The sequence below is a fragment of the Mauremys mutica genome, chromosome 5 (genome assembly GCF_020497125.1).
Source record: "Mauremys mutica isolate MM-2020 ecotype Southern chromosome 5, ASM2049712v1, whole genome shotgun sequence".
In the NCBI taxonomy this organism is placed as follows: Eukaryota; Metazoa; Chordata; order Testudines; family Geoemydidae; genus Mauremys; species Mauremys mutica.
Window position 1 is genome coordinate 55,953,854 of NC_059076.1, and position 16,907 is coordinate 55,970,760.

Here is a 16,907-nt window from a genome sequence, read left to right on the forward strand (position 1 = left end):
TTCCAGGTTTTTCATGACCTATCCCTTCCTTACCAATCATCTCTCATTTGCTATCAAGATGTCAACTCCATCCAATAGGTCAATGACACTAGCCTTCATCCCCCACTAGTTAAATTTTAAAGCAAGCACCCTCATGCCTGGGAGAAGCTCTCCATAAACATTCATAAAACTAACATCTTTCCTTCAAATTCCCCCTCAGAACTGGCTGCTGGTGTGCTGAGACCACTGCCGATCATGTTGACTAATATTGTCTCATTGTTTCCTTGTACTCTCCTTTTGTCTATGTGTATCCATCTGTTGTCTGTCTTATACTTAGAGCTTGTCTACATAGTGAGTTAATGTGTGTCAAACCAGGATGCGATACTTCAGCACAGCAACTTGATGTGCAGTAATGGCTCTGTGCTGCTACAACACAGTGAAAGACCTGGAGTGTGGCTTAGATTACTACGGAAGTGCAGTATGCTAAATTGCACTCCAGGACTTTCACTGAGCTGTAGCAGTGACCATATGGGATGTTTCAGCAAGGAAAGCTGCTATACTGTAGAATCACAGCCTGGCTTGCCGCACATTAACTCACTGAGAAGACAAGCCCTTAGGGCAGGTCTACACTAAGGGCGGGGGTCGAACTAGGGTACGCAAGTTCAGCTACGTGAATAGTGTAGCTGAACTCGAAGTACCCTAGTTCGAACTACTTACCCGTCCAGACGCCGCGGGATCGAAGTCCGTGGCTCCAAGGTCGACTCTGCCACCGCCGTTTGCAGTGGTGGAGTACCGGAGTCGACCGGAGCGCGCGGGGAGTTTGAACTATCGTGTCCAGATTAGACGCGATAGTTCGAACTCCGAGAAGTCGAACTCACCGCGTCGACCCGGCAGGTAAGTGTAGACTAGCCCTTAGATTGTAAGCTCTGGTGTAGGGAGTATCTTTTCACTCTGTTTGTACAGCATCTAATACAATGGATCCTGGTCCATGACTAGAGCTCCTACATGCTATAGTAATATAAATAATTACTAATAAATGTATACAGAATCACAATTTCTTTGAGAAAATACTGCAGAACCAGAGCCATAATTCTTGCCAATAACTTTAGGTTACACTAATAAGAAAGAGCGGGATGTACTTATGGATCTTTCCCTGGACTAAAGATATACTGTTTTTAAAGGACATAATTAAATCTTCAGGTGGTTTTTCTAGCAAATAAATATTATTTTTGACAAAATTTAATTTGAAATTATGCAGAATTTTCAGAGCTATGGGACTAGGAAAAAGCACCCCAAAATAGATATGCTTGGGTTAGTTTGTTTTTCATTTTTGAAAACTTGCAAAGAAAAAAAACTCCTTAGCTTAGATCTTAAAGGCAAATTTCACTGCAGAAGTAATTATAATAGGTGAAAACCCGAGAAAATAATGTTTTTAACGGAAAGGCTCTCAGACCCTCAAGTGTTGCAGTTCAGGCCCTCTCCTGTTCACAGGACTTTTCATTATTCTTTGTTCCATATGAACAAATTTAATAGACTATAAAAGTTAGAGTTGGAAAAGACCAATTGATTCAGCTAGTCCATCTCCTCCCAAGTAAAATATCCTTCTGTACAGAGCATTTCCTAGCATTTTATTTAGCCTGGTTTTCAAAGTCTCAAATTATGGGGTTTTCACTACATTCCTCTGGATATTTTCCCACAGTCTAATATATATCATATTGGGAAGTTTTGCCTAAGTTTTGCCTTTCTAAGTTGCATCCCATTACTGCTAACACACCATTCTGAATAATTCCTCTGCACCCTTGCTATTTACACCCTCCAAATATTTGGAGTCATATCCCTTTCTAGTTGTTGCTTAGCCAAACTCTACATATTCAGTTCTTCTAATCTTGCCTCATAAATCATTCCCTTCGATCCCCAAGCACTTTTGTTGCTCTCTTATCTGTCAATTTTTTTTATTTTTATTTTTTTTGGTAATGTGACCAAAAACAAAAGCCCTATTCCAGGAGAGTTGACTAGAAAGGGACTACTACCCTCCTGTCTATATGCAGTGCCAAATTATTTTAGCTTTTTCCAAAAATTTGTCTAATTTGCTGTCCATTATTATTTACCAGTATATTGTGCTGGTATCCAAAAACCCTGCGCTAGGCACTGTACGAACACTGAGTTAAAATGAGGTCTGCATAAAACATTATTATTTTGGCTTTCTCCCTCTCAGCATATGTTAATTTTCATTTTTCTAAACGGAATCTGATCTTGTTATCTTCTCCTGAGTCTAATCTCTGTAGGCCCCCTTGTAGCATTTCTTAAATGTGACTGTTATTTGCAATTCTTCCCAATTTAGTATCACCTGTGAATTTCATTAACATTCTGTTTACTTTCTCCTCTAGATCATTAAATACAATTTTAAGGACAATGTGATTTAACTCAAATACACTGCAGCACTCCACTTTATACCTTCACTTCTTCAGCTAGTTTTCAATTTGCATGACTGTTCACATGTAAGCTGATTTGAATTACTTTTATGAATAACTTTTCAAGAGTTACTGAGCCAGATTTGCTGAGCAGAGATACAGAGTGAAAAAGGCCACACACTCCCAACAGGCTCTTCCCCTGCCTTAGGGGAGCCCCAAACAGGCATAGAGCTGGTGTAGCTGGCTCCTATACCCCTTTCCCCTGTATTCCCAGCATGGGGATGGGTAGGCTGATGTTGGATGGATACTTGTATGCTCTAATCGGGGCCTTTAATTTTTGGATTATAAAATTGCTTGCTATGTAATTTAAGAAACTCTTTGCTATTTCATAGTCAACTGCATTTCTTACTCAACGGATAGTTGGGACAAGTGAAACCCCACAACACTGGTATATTTGGGGTTTTACAACCAGAGATATAGTCCAAGAACTCTCTGTTCTCAATCTACTCCATTAGTTTCTTCTTCCTTTTTCTTTTTATTGTACTCCTCCCACCCCCCAAATAAAACCCATCACCACCATACTCTTTATTGCAGCATCATCTGTACTTCTGGCATATATACCATCACCTCTTGGTATTTCTCATATATAGATTGTACCAATCTACATTGCAGTTATGATAACCCTCATACTGGGTTACATTTATGCCCAACAGACAGTAATCACTATCACTTAATGTCTTCTAGTTCTTGCTTGTTTCCTATGCTCCTTGAATTTGTGTATAGATGTCTTAGTACTTCAACACTCTCCTTATTCATTCTTTTGTTTAGGAACAGTTCTATCTTCTGCTATACTCTGTTTGCTGGAAGTCCCTATGAGATTTTGAGTTAAGAAAAACTCCCCTTGCCTTGCTTAGTTTAAATCATGTCTAATAAGCCCTCTTATTTCAGGGTTTGACCCAATGTCAACTGAAGTCAATGGGATCATTTCCATTCACTTCAATGGGTTTTTGGATCCAGCTGTTCCAACATTCTGTCACTCCAGAACCTTCATATCTAAATCACTGGTTTGACTTCTGTGTCCATCTTGTTCTTTCTTTTCCTACACTAAATAATGAGAGGATCTCTTGAGATGATCACCTCTATCACTCCCTTACCCGCCAGTTGTCTTCCTAGGCGCCTTCCCTGCTGGTGTTTGTTCTCAGGTGAAGTAGAGTTACTGGGAATATCCAGCATTACAATATCCTTCTCCGATACTGGACTGAATTGGAAAGTATAGCTTTGTATTAGCTAGAGAGCATGGTCAACCATGACACGGACAAGATGAGATTAAGTTTACTCCTTTTCAATAAGGGACAAATAGGGTAGAGAAATGTATCTAATCCTCTATAGCAGTGTCCTGCAAAGTGAGATTTGTGTCCATAAGTATCACTAAGATTTTCTCCAAAAGACGTGGTATGCTCCAACTGCTATATTTATATAATGCCAACCCACTAAATCTACATACATGAGATCTACAGAGATATTAGAGGAGAAGCCTCCTATCGTACCGTGGTGGACTATATAAAAACAGTGTAAAAACAATGGTGCCCAGGAATCTTGTACATTATTTATTCCTGCATTTAATGAATTGTCATGTGCCTGAGCGCCTGGAAAATAACTGTGGGGATTGCCTCAAGCCTGCATTGCACTCAAAAAGACCTGTACTCAATGTACTGATACTACTGATCAACAGTGACCTATTTCTACATCTTATATAATTATGGTGAATTTGGATACATGTGTAACCCTTCTGCCCGTCTGAGTTGGCAGCAACAAAGGCCGGGTTCAGTATCTAGGGGTTCCGTTTCAATAACGCAATGCAAAACTGGCTCGAGCCCCCACCCAGTGACCTGGTACAATTACATACCACCTTCCGGGCGCCTTCCCCTCTCGCAAGCACAGAGTCTGGGTGTAGCAAAATCCTTTTAATAAAGGAGGGAAACAATACAGCATTATGTTGGGGAAACACCACAAACAGGATTCATAACACAAACCATGAGCAAAAGACCCCCAAGTAAGTCTGGCAGTGTTCTTTTCCCCTCAGGGTCTTAAGTCCAGCAACCCAAAAAATAACCCAAAGTCCCAAAAGTCCAACACCCCAAAAGTCTCTTGAGCCCAGCAACTCAAAAATCACCCAAAAGTCCAACAACCCAAAAGTCTCTGTCCCTGGTCAGTGCAGCCCCAGAGTTCAAAAGTTTATCTGCAGAGTTTTACATCCCAGCCTGGGTGGAAATGGGGGGGGCAGCACAAGAGTGTTAGGGGGCACCTTACGTGGTCCGAGGCTGACTGCCCACCTCTCCATGGGGTTCTGCTGCAGCCTTCACCACGAGCCACTCCACCAGCCTCTCCACTCCTCCAGCCGTCCCATGAGCTGCTCCAGCCATCCCACGAACTGCTCTGCTATCCACTCAGCAATATATCTTCAGCCCCACCCCCCTCAGCTCTCAGTGATTTCAGCTCTTAGTAATTTTAGCTCTTTAGTGATTTCAGCTTGTAGTAGGGGAGCCTCAGTGCTGGTGCACCATTGGCCCAAAGTGAATTCAGCTCAGCAGCCTGTAACTAGACTCCTAATGGAATCAAAATTAGCTCTGATATTCCACAGTGGAGAAAGGAGGAGGTGCAATTGGTGTTTCAGGCCCTCAAAGGGGGCCCATATTATCAGGTACAAATGCCTGTCCCCAGCCTCTCTCCATTCACTGGGTTTTGGAACCCATGTCCCTTGTCTAGCAAGTGCTACTTAGTTGATAGCAAGTCCCTCTGTCAGTTCCACTGTCCTTGATTCACATAATCAGGGTAACAACAGGAAACAGGAAAACAGTTCCATTGTCCTTGATTCACATAATCAGGGTAACAACACTTTATTCTTCCTGCCCCAATAACAGAGAAACTGGGGATCCCACAGCAGCAAAGTGACCATTTGGGCTGCGGTGGGCTCATGCTAGGCGGGGTGGGTGTGCCTGTGCAAACAAGATCAGCCCCTGAAGGTCTTTTCCACAACTCACCACAATTCACCACCAGATGTCAGGGCAGAGCTCATCCTGACTCTGCTTACACATGGATGACGAGTTGCTGAAAGTGATTGTTTTGTCTCAGTGCCTATGGCATCTCTGAGGCCATCACATTACCTCTACTGAATAATCCATGTTGCTGACGTTAAGGCTAGCATATCATTTCACACTTCAAGGACGGCTACTCAATACCACTGGTGCACGACAGAACACAATACTTAATTTTTCTACACAAGGCCTCAGCCCTCTTCTTCTGTCTACTTCATAGCATTTTACACTGACACTGACTATTCTATGGTCATCATGCTTGTTGCTTAGCTTTTTGAAGATCTTAACTCTTGTTATTTATCCATTACTCCTAAGGCATAACTTTTCAAATTGATGTGTACAGCTGACATCTGTGTTACATACTAAGTTGAGCAACATCACACAAAGGACTAATTTAAGTTAGGGATATGAGCATGTTTTAGAACCCACTCAAAAACAGTGGGTTCTAAATTTACAATAGAAGAGTGCTTCAATGAAACAGAGGTAAGCGTCACAAAAATAGAACAGAACGAAAAACTTAGATGTCTGACTTTTTTGGCTCTGGCTAAGTGTGAATTCACTGCTGCACTTTCTTACCTTGGCAATGCTAGAAACAAGGCAAGAATTCTTTTCAAAACCAGAGTATTTATTGGTTTTCATAACACAGACTTCCATTTAGTTAGAAATATTTTTTTGGACATTTAAATTTTCTTTGAGTAGCATTGGTTTTAATTGAGAAATTTTTTTAATGATACTCAAAATTTTGCAAAATCTTACCTTAAAATAAATGAAATTTTCCTAAACATTGTCTCATCCCTAATTTAAATCAATGCCATTATGTCAGAACAATGATTTTGTTAAATATTTTTCTATTTGTTGCTGGATATATTTGTGCAACACAGACCCGAAGACCTTGAAAACTATGGGACAAATTTTGCTCTAAAATATCAGGACAATCCCATTGAAGATCACTGGAATACAATCAAAGGTGATTTTTTTTTCTCAAAGGGACTGTGGGGGAAGAGGAATATTGAATTAAAAATTCTCTTTCTCACACACACACACCACTCCACACAGCTGCAGCCCCTTCTGAAGTGAAATGTTACAACTGTTTAACACAATAAGCCTAATTCTCTACAAAATCTTCAGGGTAGAGGTTTACATCCACTCTGCCAGGTGTAAATCACTACCCTACATGCAAGGCAGTGGAGAATTAGGTACACTTGAAATTTCAGAGAAGTTACAGAGGCAAATAATTAATCAAACTGGAATTAATCAAAACAGAATTGATCTAAACTTTGGTTTTAAGTCTCAACAAAAAGATGGCACCAGCACAACATCCCATATGCTACAGCCTTGGTTCAGCACTGACTTAGAAATGGGACACATTCATTATAATGACTCACTTCCACCTCTTTGTGCAGCAGTGTCCAGGACCAGACCTGGTTAGTTTATAAGATATGACAAGGTTACAGCTCCTAGCTGTATGACTATGGAAAATTATTAAAGATATATTTAAAAATCTCTTGGCTCTGCCTTCACTTTTTTGGGTGGAGAAGAGCATTTTAATTTATGTTCACAAAAGAAATGGAATAAAAATGTGTAGGTTGTGTTTTTTGCAAGTCTAACAAAACAGATCTAGTTTCCATATGCATGCAAAGCATACAGTACACAGAGCATGAATAATTAGCATTAATGAATGTAAAGCTCGTCAATGAACAATGACTGTTGATTTAGAACACTGCTGGTGTGTTAGAATACTTCTCTACTGGGAACTAATACAAGGAAAGGACTAAAGTCTATTGGGAAAGTCAATAAAGACTAAGATGGCCTTTGAAAAGAGTACTAGACAAACATGTTTTTCCCCCTTTTAAAATCCAATTTACTCTTTAATTGTGTACTCTGATCTGGTGAATTTTCATGGATTGAGAGGTAACTGCTCTTTGGGCAAATCCTGACATGCTTTACTCACTTTTTACTAAGGCAAAGAGTTTGCCAGCATAAGAACTGAGTAAGCAGCACAGGATCTGGCTCTTAGTACACAGGACACAAAGAACTCTAGGAATAGTACTTCTGTTGCATAAAGTTCTGAGCATTTAAGAAAGAGATTTGTTCATTAATCTGTGTATACATAGTCTCAGCTGGATATAGTATTCTTCACTTCCTTTCCTATAATGTTGAGCAGAGTTGTTCAGCAGCTGCCACCTGCCCTTCTGAAGTTATTACATTCCTGCTCCAGGAGCTGAGGCTTTAAGAAAACACCAAATATTGTGAGACTCTTGATAAAATTCTGTGAGTTGGCAACACTAATTAGCATAAATGGCCACAATTCGTTGGAGTAGTTCCCACTTACACGGGGACTGACTGAGACCAAAATGAGACACCCCCCCCCCCAAAAGTTACCTACCGTTCTATAACTGGTGTTCTTTGAGATATGTTGCACATATCCATTGCACTGTAGGTGTGGGCCTGCCTCATGCACAATTGTCAGAGAACTTTACTACTGACACCCCCGAACAAGGTACAGAGCCTCAGGAGGATCTAAGCCTTTTCTTTGATACTGGCAAATGGGACCGAGGAGTTCTAGACACTCTGGTGCTGTTCCGTACTGAGGCTGATGTACTACTTGGGGTGCAAGTAAGAAAAGTCCGATGTGGGGGCAAATTGTTGCCTTCATGAGTAGACATTTGAGCTTCACCGCTTTCTTTGAGCTGGGCTTAAATCCCTTATAAATGTGACATTTATCACTTATGTGGTATTCTCCCAAACATTTCAAAATAGGCCGAATGTGGGTCACTGACCAGGATACGTTTAGTGCAAGTGTGGCATGACTTAAAACTTAAACCAGCATCGTTCCAGTACTGATCCCAGTAACAAAAGATGAAAACTAGTCCAAAAAGGCCCAAGACTAAAATCTATCACTAAAACTAACATAACATAAACGTAACTATATAACTACCTCCTAACAATAACAGGGTATCTATACACAAAGGAGTGAGAAAAGCTTATGACAACAACTCTGAGATCGCTCTGACAACTGTCACTGGTGGTGAGAAGGAACTGAGAGGGAACCGTGGGGTGGCTCTTTCCTCTTATACCAGCATACAGTGGCGTGTGGCACCTGTGTTTTCATTTAGATGATACCATCTTCTCTAAATAACGTCCATATTCTATTCCATCTGTGATTTCTCCACTATTGTATTATTATTAGCATTATTGATCATTTAGTCTATTAAAAGCATTAGTCGTCTTATACAATTTGTCTCTCCAAGAATGAGCTAACCTCAGCCACAGATGTCATCAGCAAAAATCTTTCAAGAGGCCTGTACAGCAGAACCTCCGAGTTATGAACATCAGAGTTACGAACTGACCAGTCAACCACACACCTCATTTGGAACTGGAAGTACACAATCAGGCAGCAGTAGCAGAGGGAAAAAAACCCAGTACAGTACTGAGTTAAACATAAACTACTAAAAAAATAAAGGGAAAGCAGCATTTTTCTTCTGCATAGTAAAGTTTCAAAGCTGTATTAAGTCAATGGTCAGTTGTAAACTTCTGAAGAAACAACTATAATGTTTTGTTCAAAGTTATGAACACTTAGCATTACAAACAACCTCCATTCCCAAAGTGTTCGTAACTCTGAGATTCTACTGTACTGGAGAAAAACTGCTGAAGCTTACATACCCAATGAGAAAATTCCCCCAGAGCAGAAACTGCACAGGGCCAGCATACACAGTCTTATACTACCCTTCCTCACAGCCTCTAGCATAGCAGGCATGCTGGAATCCAGGTGGGTACCATAAATTAGAACAACCCCAGGGCAGACAGAATCCAGGTGACACAAAGGTACACTTTTTGAAAAATTTAAATACTCATATTGATTCAGCCAGCTCTAACTTTAAAAACTTTAATCTGTTTTTAAATCAGTATTTATAGATTTTTCTCTATAAATGTTAAAATTCAAACATGCACATTTTTGTAATTCCTGTGCAGAGTAAGAGCGCTAAGAATTTTGGTTATGAAACAATCAAATCAAATCATTCATACAGGACTGGATCTCTATCAGCAATTTAATGATTAAAGTTTTAATTACTAAGCAATTAGCAGTTGAAGACTGAAGTGCTACGCATTTAACTGTATTCTGGAACTGCCTAGAGTGGGGTAGACAAAGCTTTGTTGGTAACAGAGAATCCTGGGGGATCTTGTAGGGGCCGGGAAAAAGGGGAGACCTTATTGTCTTGACAAGCTAGACAAGTGTTCCCAAAAAATATAAGAAAAAGACAGACCTATCCAGGATAGGGTCACACATACTGTTTGATCCTCTGTACCCATTTGTCATATTCTGTCCAATCCACCTTCACTTATACACTATATATGAGGGAGGGAAAACAAAATAAACACCTAGGTAATATGGCTCTGTACACTCATCAAAAAAGCATGCATGCATTGTCAGTATACAAGTTGGTACTCTCCAAAAGATTCATCAACAATTTTTTTTTTGAAAGAGGTTATAACTTTGTTCATTATGGACATCAGATACGTAGCAATTACCTAAAGCAACCTTCCTCTTTGATTGGAACTTCTAGGTACTACTGTACTACAATAAAAATAATCTTATCCCTTTTTCTCATTTAATAAAAATCCATTTGCTCCACCTCTTTGTCACATAATTTCATTAAAAAGGTGTGGGGGGGTGAGACTGGGTTTTTATTCAACGAGAACGAGTAGGCTAACAGGATTATTCTTTATTGTAGCACAGTAGCACCTAGAAGCCCTAATTAAGGATGAGGAACCTAATGTGCTCACAGTTTAGAATAATGAGAGGATTCAGTAAGCAGAAGAAACAAAGCAATGGGATTGGGAAGTAGGAGAATCAAATAACAGTAAAATGAACATGCCGGTCAAGCATCAGTCTCAGCTCACTACCACCCCTGCCACAGTCAGATAGCAATGTCTTGTAAGCAGGGGCGGCTCTAGCAATTGCGCCGCCCCAAGCAGGGCGGCACGCCGCGGGGAGCGCTCTGGCGGTCGCCAGTCCCGTGGCTCCGGTGGAGCTCCTGCAGATGTGCCTGCGGAGGGTCCGCTGGTCCCGCGGCTCCGGTGGAGCATCCGCAGGCATGCCTGCGGGAGGTTCACCCGAGCCACGGGACCAGCGGACCCTCTGCAGGCATGCCTGTGGCAGGTCCACTGGAGCCGCCGGACAACCGGACCCTCTGCAGGCACACCTGCGGGAGGTCCACCGGAGCCGCTTGCCGCCCTCCCGGGGCATGCTGCCCCAAGCGCACGCTTGGCGCGCTGGGGTCTAGAGCCGGCCCTGCTTGTAAGCAGCCCAGCAAAAGTGACTTTTAAGGAGGATTTGAAGGTGATATGGGAGTGAGTTTTTGGATTTTGGGGTAGGAGGCAGGATGAGAGAAGCTCAAAGCTGTCTGAGGGAAGAGTGGACAAGCAGGAGGTAAAGGCTGGCATCAATGGACTGGAGCTAAAGCAGGGGTGAAAGTTGGGGCAGGGATTGTCTTTTTGTTCTGTGTTTGTACAGAGCCTAGCAGAATGGGGTCAGGTCCATGACTGGGGATCTTAGACACTACAGTCATACAAATAAAAAAAATCATTTTAAACAACGTCGCAATACTAGATCTGATTGGTAGGGCAGAGTTAAATGGTGAAGAGACCTAAAGGTAGAAATGAGAAACTTGTGTTGACAAAAGGACATCCACAAAGAGATGTCTGAAAGATGGGTTGAAATGCTAGATTGGATAGAGGGAGACAGCTCATTAGCTAAACAAGCCGATTTGTGAGTCATTGGAATTATTAGGTAATCAAAACCAAACAGATAACAGCACCCAGAAATATGGTATAGTGGGAGAAGGGGAATAGGCCAAGGAGAGAGTCCTAGGGGGAAGCCCATTAAAAAGGGGAGAGGGGATAAAAGAGGAGAGCATTAATTTATGGTGAAAAAAGTCCACATGGTTTCAGACCTCCTACCAGAGACACTCAGCTGCACGAGGGCAGCAGGGGAAACAGAAGTTGAAGGTGAACCAGGACTAGGAGTTGACTGGGCAGTTCTTTTGGGAGGGTGTAAAAAGAGCTGAGGGTGGAGGACAGAATGGAGTTTTCCATTGCTGTATAGAGTGTTGTAGCCATGGCGGTCCAAGGATATTAAAGAGACAATGTGGGTAAGGTAATATCTTTTACTGGACCAACTTCTGTTGGTGAGAGAGACAAGCTTTTGGTCCAAACAGACTGGAAGAAGAGCTGCATGTGGCCCAAAAGCTGGTGTCTCTCAACAACAGAAGTTGGTCCAATAAAAGATATAATCTCATCCACCTTGTCTCTCTAGCATGGAATTTGTTATTATTTAACATTTATATTGTTGCAGCGCTTAAACGCCACAAATAGGGTATGGCCTCATTGGGCTAGGTGCTGTAAAAACGTGTAACAAAAGGGAGTACCTGCCCCAAATAGCTTGTAATGGAGAAAAGTTGTTGATGGACAGGCGGCTTAGGTAAGGCGGTAGTTGTTGTTAGGCAAAGATGAAAGAAAGAGACAATATCTGGTGAAGACCAGATCAAGTATGCAGCTGTTTTGAGTGGGAAAGCTGATTCAGGGTTGCGGAACAAATGAGATCAGAACAAGGAAGTGAGTGACTCGAGAAATCAGACAGCCTGATGAAATGGAACCTGAATTTGCTAAGGATGAGGATAGCGGGTTGCTATATGAAGAGAAGAACAGGGTTCAAAGGAGGGAAGGGATTGGCAACAGCCGGAGAAGGAGAGGAATATGCAGAAGAACCATGCAGAAAGCTCTGGTACAATACTACCTTTTTTTAAAATTGGCCCTATTTTAAGAAGAGGCAAATATCCATCTGGACTTTAAGAGCCAAATGTTCAGAAGGCAGAAGCCCAGATCTGCATAAAAATAATATGATCATGCAAAAAGTGTGCATGCATTTACCAAAATTACATGTCCAAATGGGATAACTGTGAATACAGATAGCTAGTTAGGTGCCCAATCATTTGGGCATGCAGTTGTGGTAACAACAAATTTTTAGATATTTTTGCACACACACCTTCAGTTTTCAAAAATCTGTCCCTGAATGCACATAGGAACCATCTGAACCCCAGCATAGTGTGCAAGTGTCTCAAATTGGTAAGCAGCAAGGAGGGGAAAAGTATGTCTAGCAGAGTGACTGACAAGCATTAATATACTTCAGTTCACTGGTTAAGACCATGAATGACACTTCTAATGCACTTCTGTCATCACCTTAGTAAGCTGTTGTTCCGCAAGTAGGTTATTGTCAGACAGACTAGCTTGGAACATGCCATGAATTTACTAGCAATATCACTACTTTATTAGCATGCACTAAACACATGAGCCATAGCTTCTTTCTGTCAGAGTTCATTATAACAGAAATGCACTGGCAGCTGTCATTTTCTAACAAGACACATGATTTAAAAATACAGTATTTTACATACTATGTATGATTGATAAATTGGAGAAGTCTTAGCAAATGTTGTAAAAGAAAAATTAAAAATATTCTCATTTTGAACTGAAGAAAAGCTGACAAACTCAAATAAGCAAATGTAATTATACAATCACGTTTGGGGCTTGATTATGCAATCCTTTACCTACAGAAGTACCCCACTGCCTTTACTGAAAACAAATTTAAATCAAAATGATGATCTTTTAAAATTTACTTATCCACTGTGAATATGTAACCACAAATAGGAAAATTTCCTTAATATATACCCCAAGCTATGGCCACCATACAGAAAAATCAAACTACAATTAAATGCCTCAGTTGCACTTCTTTTCATTTTTAATACTAAAAATATAAAAACTACAATTCATCACTTTATAATGAAATGGATTTTCCAATAATTACATAGTAAAAGTAGCAACATGCATTTACAACGAATTGGAAGAACATGTCATGAGTCAAACATTCTTCTACATACAAACCATATCTTTCTCCCACTTCAAAATCTTTAAATGGTATATTTGATGCTATGGTGCTTAGATTACATACCTCTATATTTGTGATAACTGCCTCAAAGTTAGAGAGTCCTTGCTAATTCACAATATAACAACATAAATGGAGCACTCAGTAAAAGCATCAGCCTGATTTGAAGCAATGTAACCCAATGGGAATATTCAAATGTTACTTCCTGGTAGTTACAATGACCTACCCTAATACAATGTGTATCACATGCATTTGGAGCCTGAATCAGCATCCATTTAAGTCAATCGAAATCTTTTCATTTACTTTAGTGGCTTTGGATCAGGCTCCTGTCTTTTCTTAAAGGTGTTTGTGCTGCTTTAATGGCTTAGTGTACTAATTTACAAACAGGCATGTAAACTTTAATCACATGAGTTCACCCCATGAGTTCTGTGATGTTACCTGTGTGAGTAAAGTTACCTCTGTGTGTGTTTGTAGGATCAGACCCACAATGCTTACTAAGGTATTATTATATGTATTACTGTAGTGTGTAGGACACCCAGTCATGGACCATGACTCCATTGTGCTAAACATTGTACAAACACAGAACAAAGACTACTAGCCTCACTGACTTCAATAAGAATGAATATGATACCTAGTAGTAAGTGTTCAGAGGAACAGGTCCTAAGCCCATACTGCGTCTTTGTAAAATAGTTTTGGGATATTTACAAATGTGACTAAGGAAATATTATAATTATCTGCAATTGTAGTGGAAATATCTTAAGGCAAAATAAAAATACCATTCCTTCCTAACCTAAAATATTTGAAATTAAGGCATACAGTAAAATTTTCTAAAGCAGTGGTTCTCAAACTTTTTGTACTGGTGACCACTTTCACACAACAAGCCTCTGAGTGTGACCCCTTGTGGCAGGGTGACGGCTCCTGCTGGTCGTCTCGAGAATTAGCTCTTTCCAGCCCAGAGTGCCCTCTGCAGGCTGCTGGCTCGCCTGCCTCTGGCCCCCGTGTCCCTCCTGGACCCCGGTGCCCCTTTACTTCAGGGTTCTGCCCCCAGCAGCGACCCCCTGTCTCTGGGTCTCCCCTCTCAGGGAAACCCTCAACCCTCTATCCCCACCTTGCCTCAATGGCTACTGCAGTCACCATCTAGCCCCCACTCACTGGGGTGGACTACAGTCTGTAAACCACTCATCATGGGCAAGGGGGTTAGGACCTGTTGCCTTTGCCTATCTCTGGCCTGCTTCTCTGCAGCCCCAGTACCCTTTTGTAGGCCTTTAACTATGCCTGCAGCCTGGGGCTTTGCTAGGCTGGAGCTCCCCAGCTCCCTCTGCCCTTCCCCAGCACTGCTCCACCCTAGGTACCCTTCTCAGCTCCCAGGCAGCCTGGTCCTTCTCCCTCCAAGGCTGGAGAGAGAGTGTTTTCTACAGCCTCTGGCCCTCAGCCCTCTTATGGGGCCAGCAGTGGCCTGATTGGGGTGTGGCCCCAGCTACACCCCCCTTATAAATTAAAAAGGCAGAGGATTTAATGGGGGCTTGGGGCTGTCAGCCCCACACGATCCCTGTGTAACCACCTTGATTACACCCTGAGGGGTCATGACCCCCAGTTTGAGAACCCTTGTTCTAAAGCAGCTAAGCGCTAGCTTTTTCAAACAGCGGCCCGCGGATATTCATCTGAGCGGAGCTCCCCAGGCCGCCCATCGAGGGGGGGCAAAGGGGGCTTTTACAAATCTAGGGGTCCCCAAGAGAAAAGCGGAGGCTCCCGCCTCCGCCCCTCTCCTGGAGCCTCGGCGCATAGAGCGCCGAGTCTCCGTCCGAGCGCCTGAGCCCGCCCCGATCCGAGCCGCGTGGGGATGGGAGCTCTGGGCTGAGCGCTGCGCTTGGCGTGGAGCTCACAGCCCCGCCCCCTCACCACGCGGCTCTGAGCGGGACGAAGCTCAGGCCTCGCCGGAGACGCGCTGGGGTAACGGGGGGGGAGCGGGAGCCGCCGGGGCCGGGCCGGGGCCTGGGTGGGAAGCGGGAGCCGGGGCCGGGGCCGGGCCGTGGGGGAAAAGTTGATTAGCCAAGAAAAAATTAGTTAAGTTTGGGCCTGTAGATCTACGGGTGGGGGGAAGGGAAGTGAAGAAACCCTGAGGTTTTGGGGAAAAGCGAGACCTGCCGGGGCCGGGGTTCTGATTGTCCGGGGGGGGGGGGATTTTACAGATTTCCCTGAAGACCATATGGATGTCTGGATATGTGTTTTTAAACATCCGGCTCAAATTTCCAAACGGGGGGTGTTGGGAAAAAGCGATTTGACTCGCCGGGCCGGGCCTACAGTTAGTTGAAGCGAGATTTCCCGCCCGGGCCGGGGGGTGGGGAAAGCGGGAAAACCGGCCGGGGCCTGGTGTAAATATTTCTAAGGTGAAAACAAGCAGAATTGTGTGTGTATAGATATAGAAACATTCCCGCCGCCATAAGTGCACAAACCCACCAACAGCTGTAGCAATTTCCTGCAATATCTTTAGGCAATCTTTGGAGGGAGGGATAGCTCAGTGGGAGCCGCGCTGCTTAGGGGAGGAGGTTGTGAGAAGATACTTGGGCAGGGGCGGGGCCTCATGGAAGGGGTAAAAAAAAAAATCTGTCTGGGGATGGGGCCTTCTTTGAGCAAGGGGGCGTGGACTAGTGATGCGGCCCTCGGGCCAATGCACTAGTCCTCATGCGGCCCTCGGGGTCATTTGAGTTTGAGACCCCTGATGTAACTCCATGGGGGAGGGTGACCACAGGTCCTCCAGGAACTAAGAAGAGTGGAGGGTGATCAGGCAAATTCACTCAGGTTGTAACATCTCCAGAGAAGTACCCCCACCTGGAGAGAGGTTCACACGTACTGATTCAAACAGGATTCTCCAGGAACCAATAGACAAAGACAGGACTTTTGGATAAGCCTGAGTTTAAACTGACTCAGGCCCTTCTTTCTGATCCAGGAAAAGGACAGGACCATCTGTTCAAGGCGGCCCCCATCCTTGTTGGGAGGATTTTGAAGGACTTTGGCCTTTTGAGGCCCCATAAGATGATGGGTTACCATTGTTATTGTTTTTTATGTCTTCTCTGTAATGCTTTCACTTTAAGAATAAATGGGCTTGCTTAGAAAGAGCTGTGTGGTAAGTCATGACTGCTGGCAATTATATTGTTCATAGATTTTAAAGAGTAACCAAATGTTGACACTAGCCTATCTAGGCAGTCTGGCTCACTGAGTATATCACAGTGTAGGCAAGGAATTGTGCAGCCTGGAAAAACTCCAGTCAAGAGAAAATGAGAAGCAAGTCTCTGCCCTGGAGAGGTGACAGGTGGGAGCAGGAAAAGCCGACCACAGAGGATGAATACAGGTGCAGTTGCCCTGAACTGACACATCACATATCTCCAGTTATGTTCCAGGCACTGAAATGAGTGTCCAGTGAAGGGGAAAAAGAGGCCGCAACCACGAAAAAATGGAAGATGGAAGGAGGGAGCACAGCCTTTG

General features: G+C 43.0%; 1 long non-coding RNA gene across 1 annotated transcript in view; it reads right to left on the reverse strand.

The window, feature by feature from the left end:
• The window catches only part of LOC123372043, a 61,845-nt gene that overhangs the window by 44,174 nt on the left and 764 nt on the right, over positions 1 to 16,907 (reverse strand). The gene's annotated exons all lie outside the window — the stretch shown is intronic.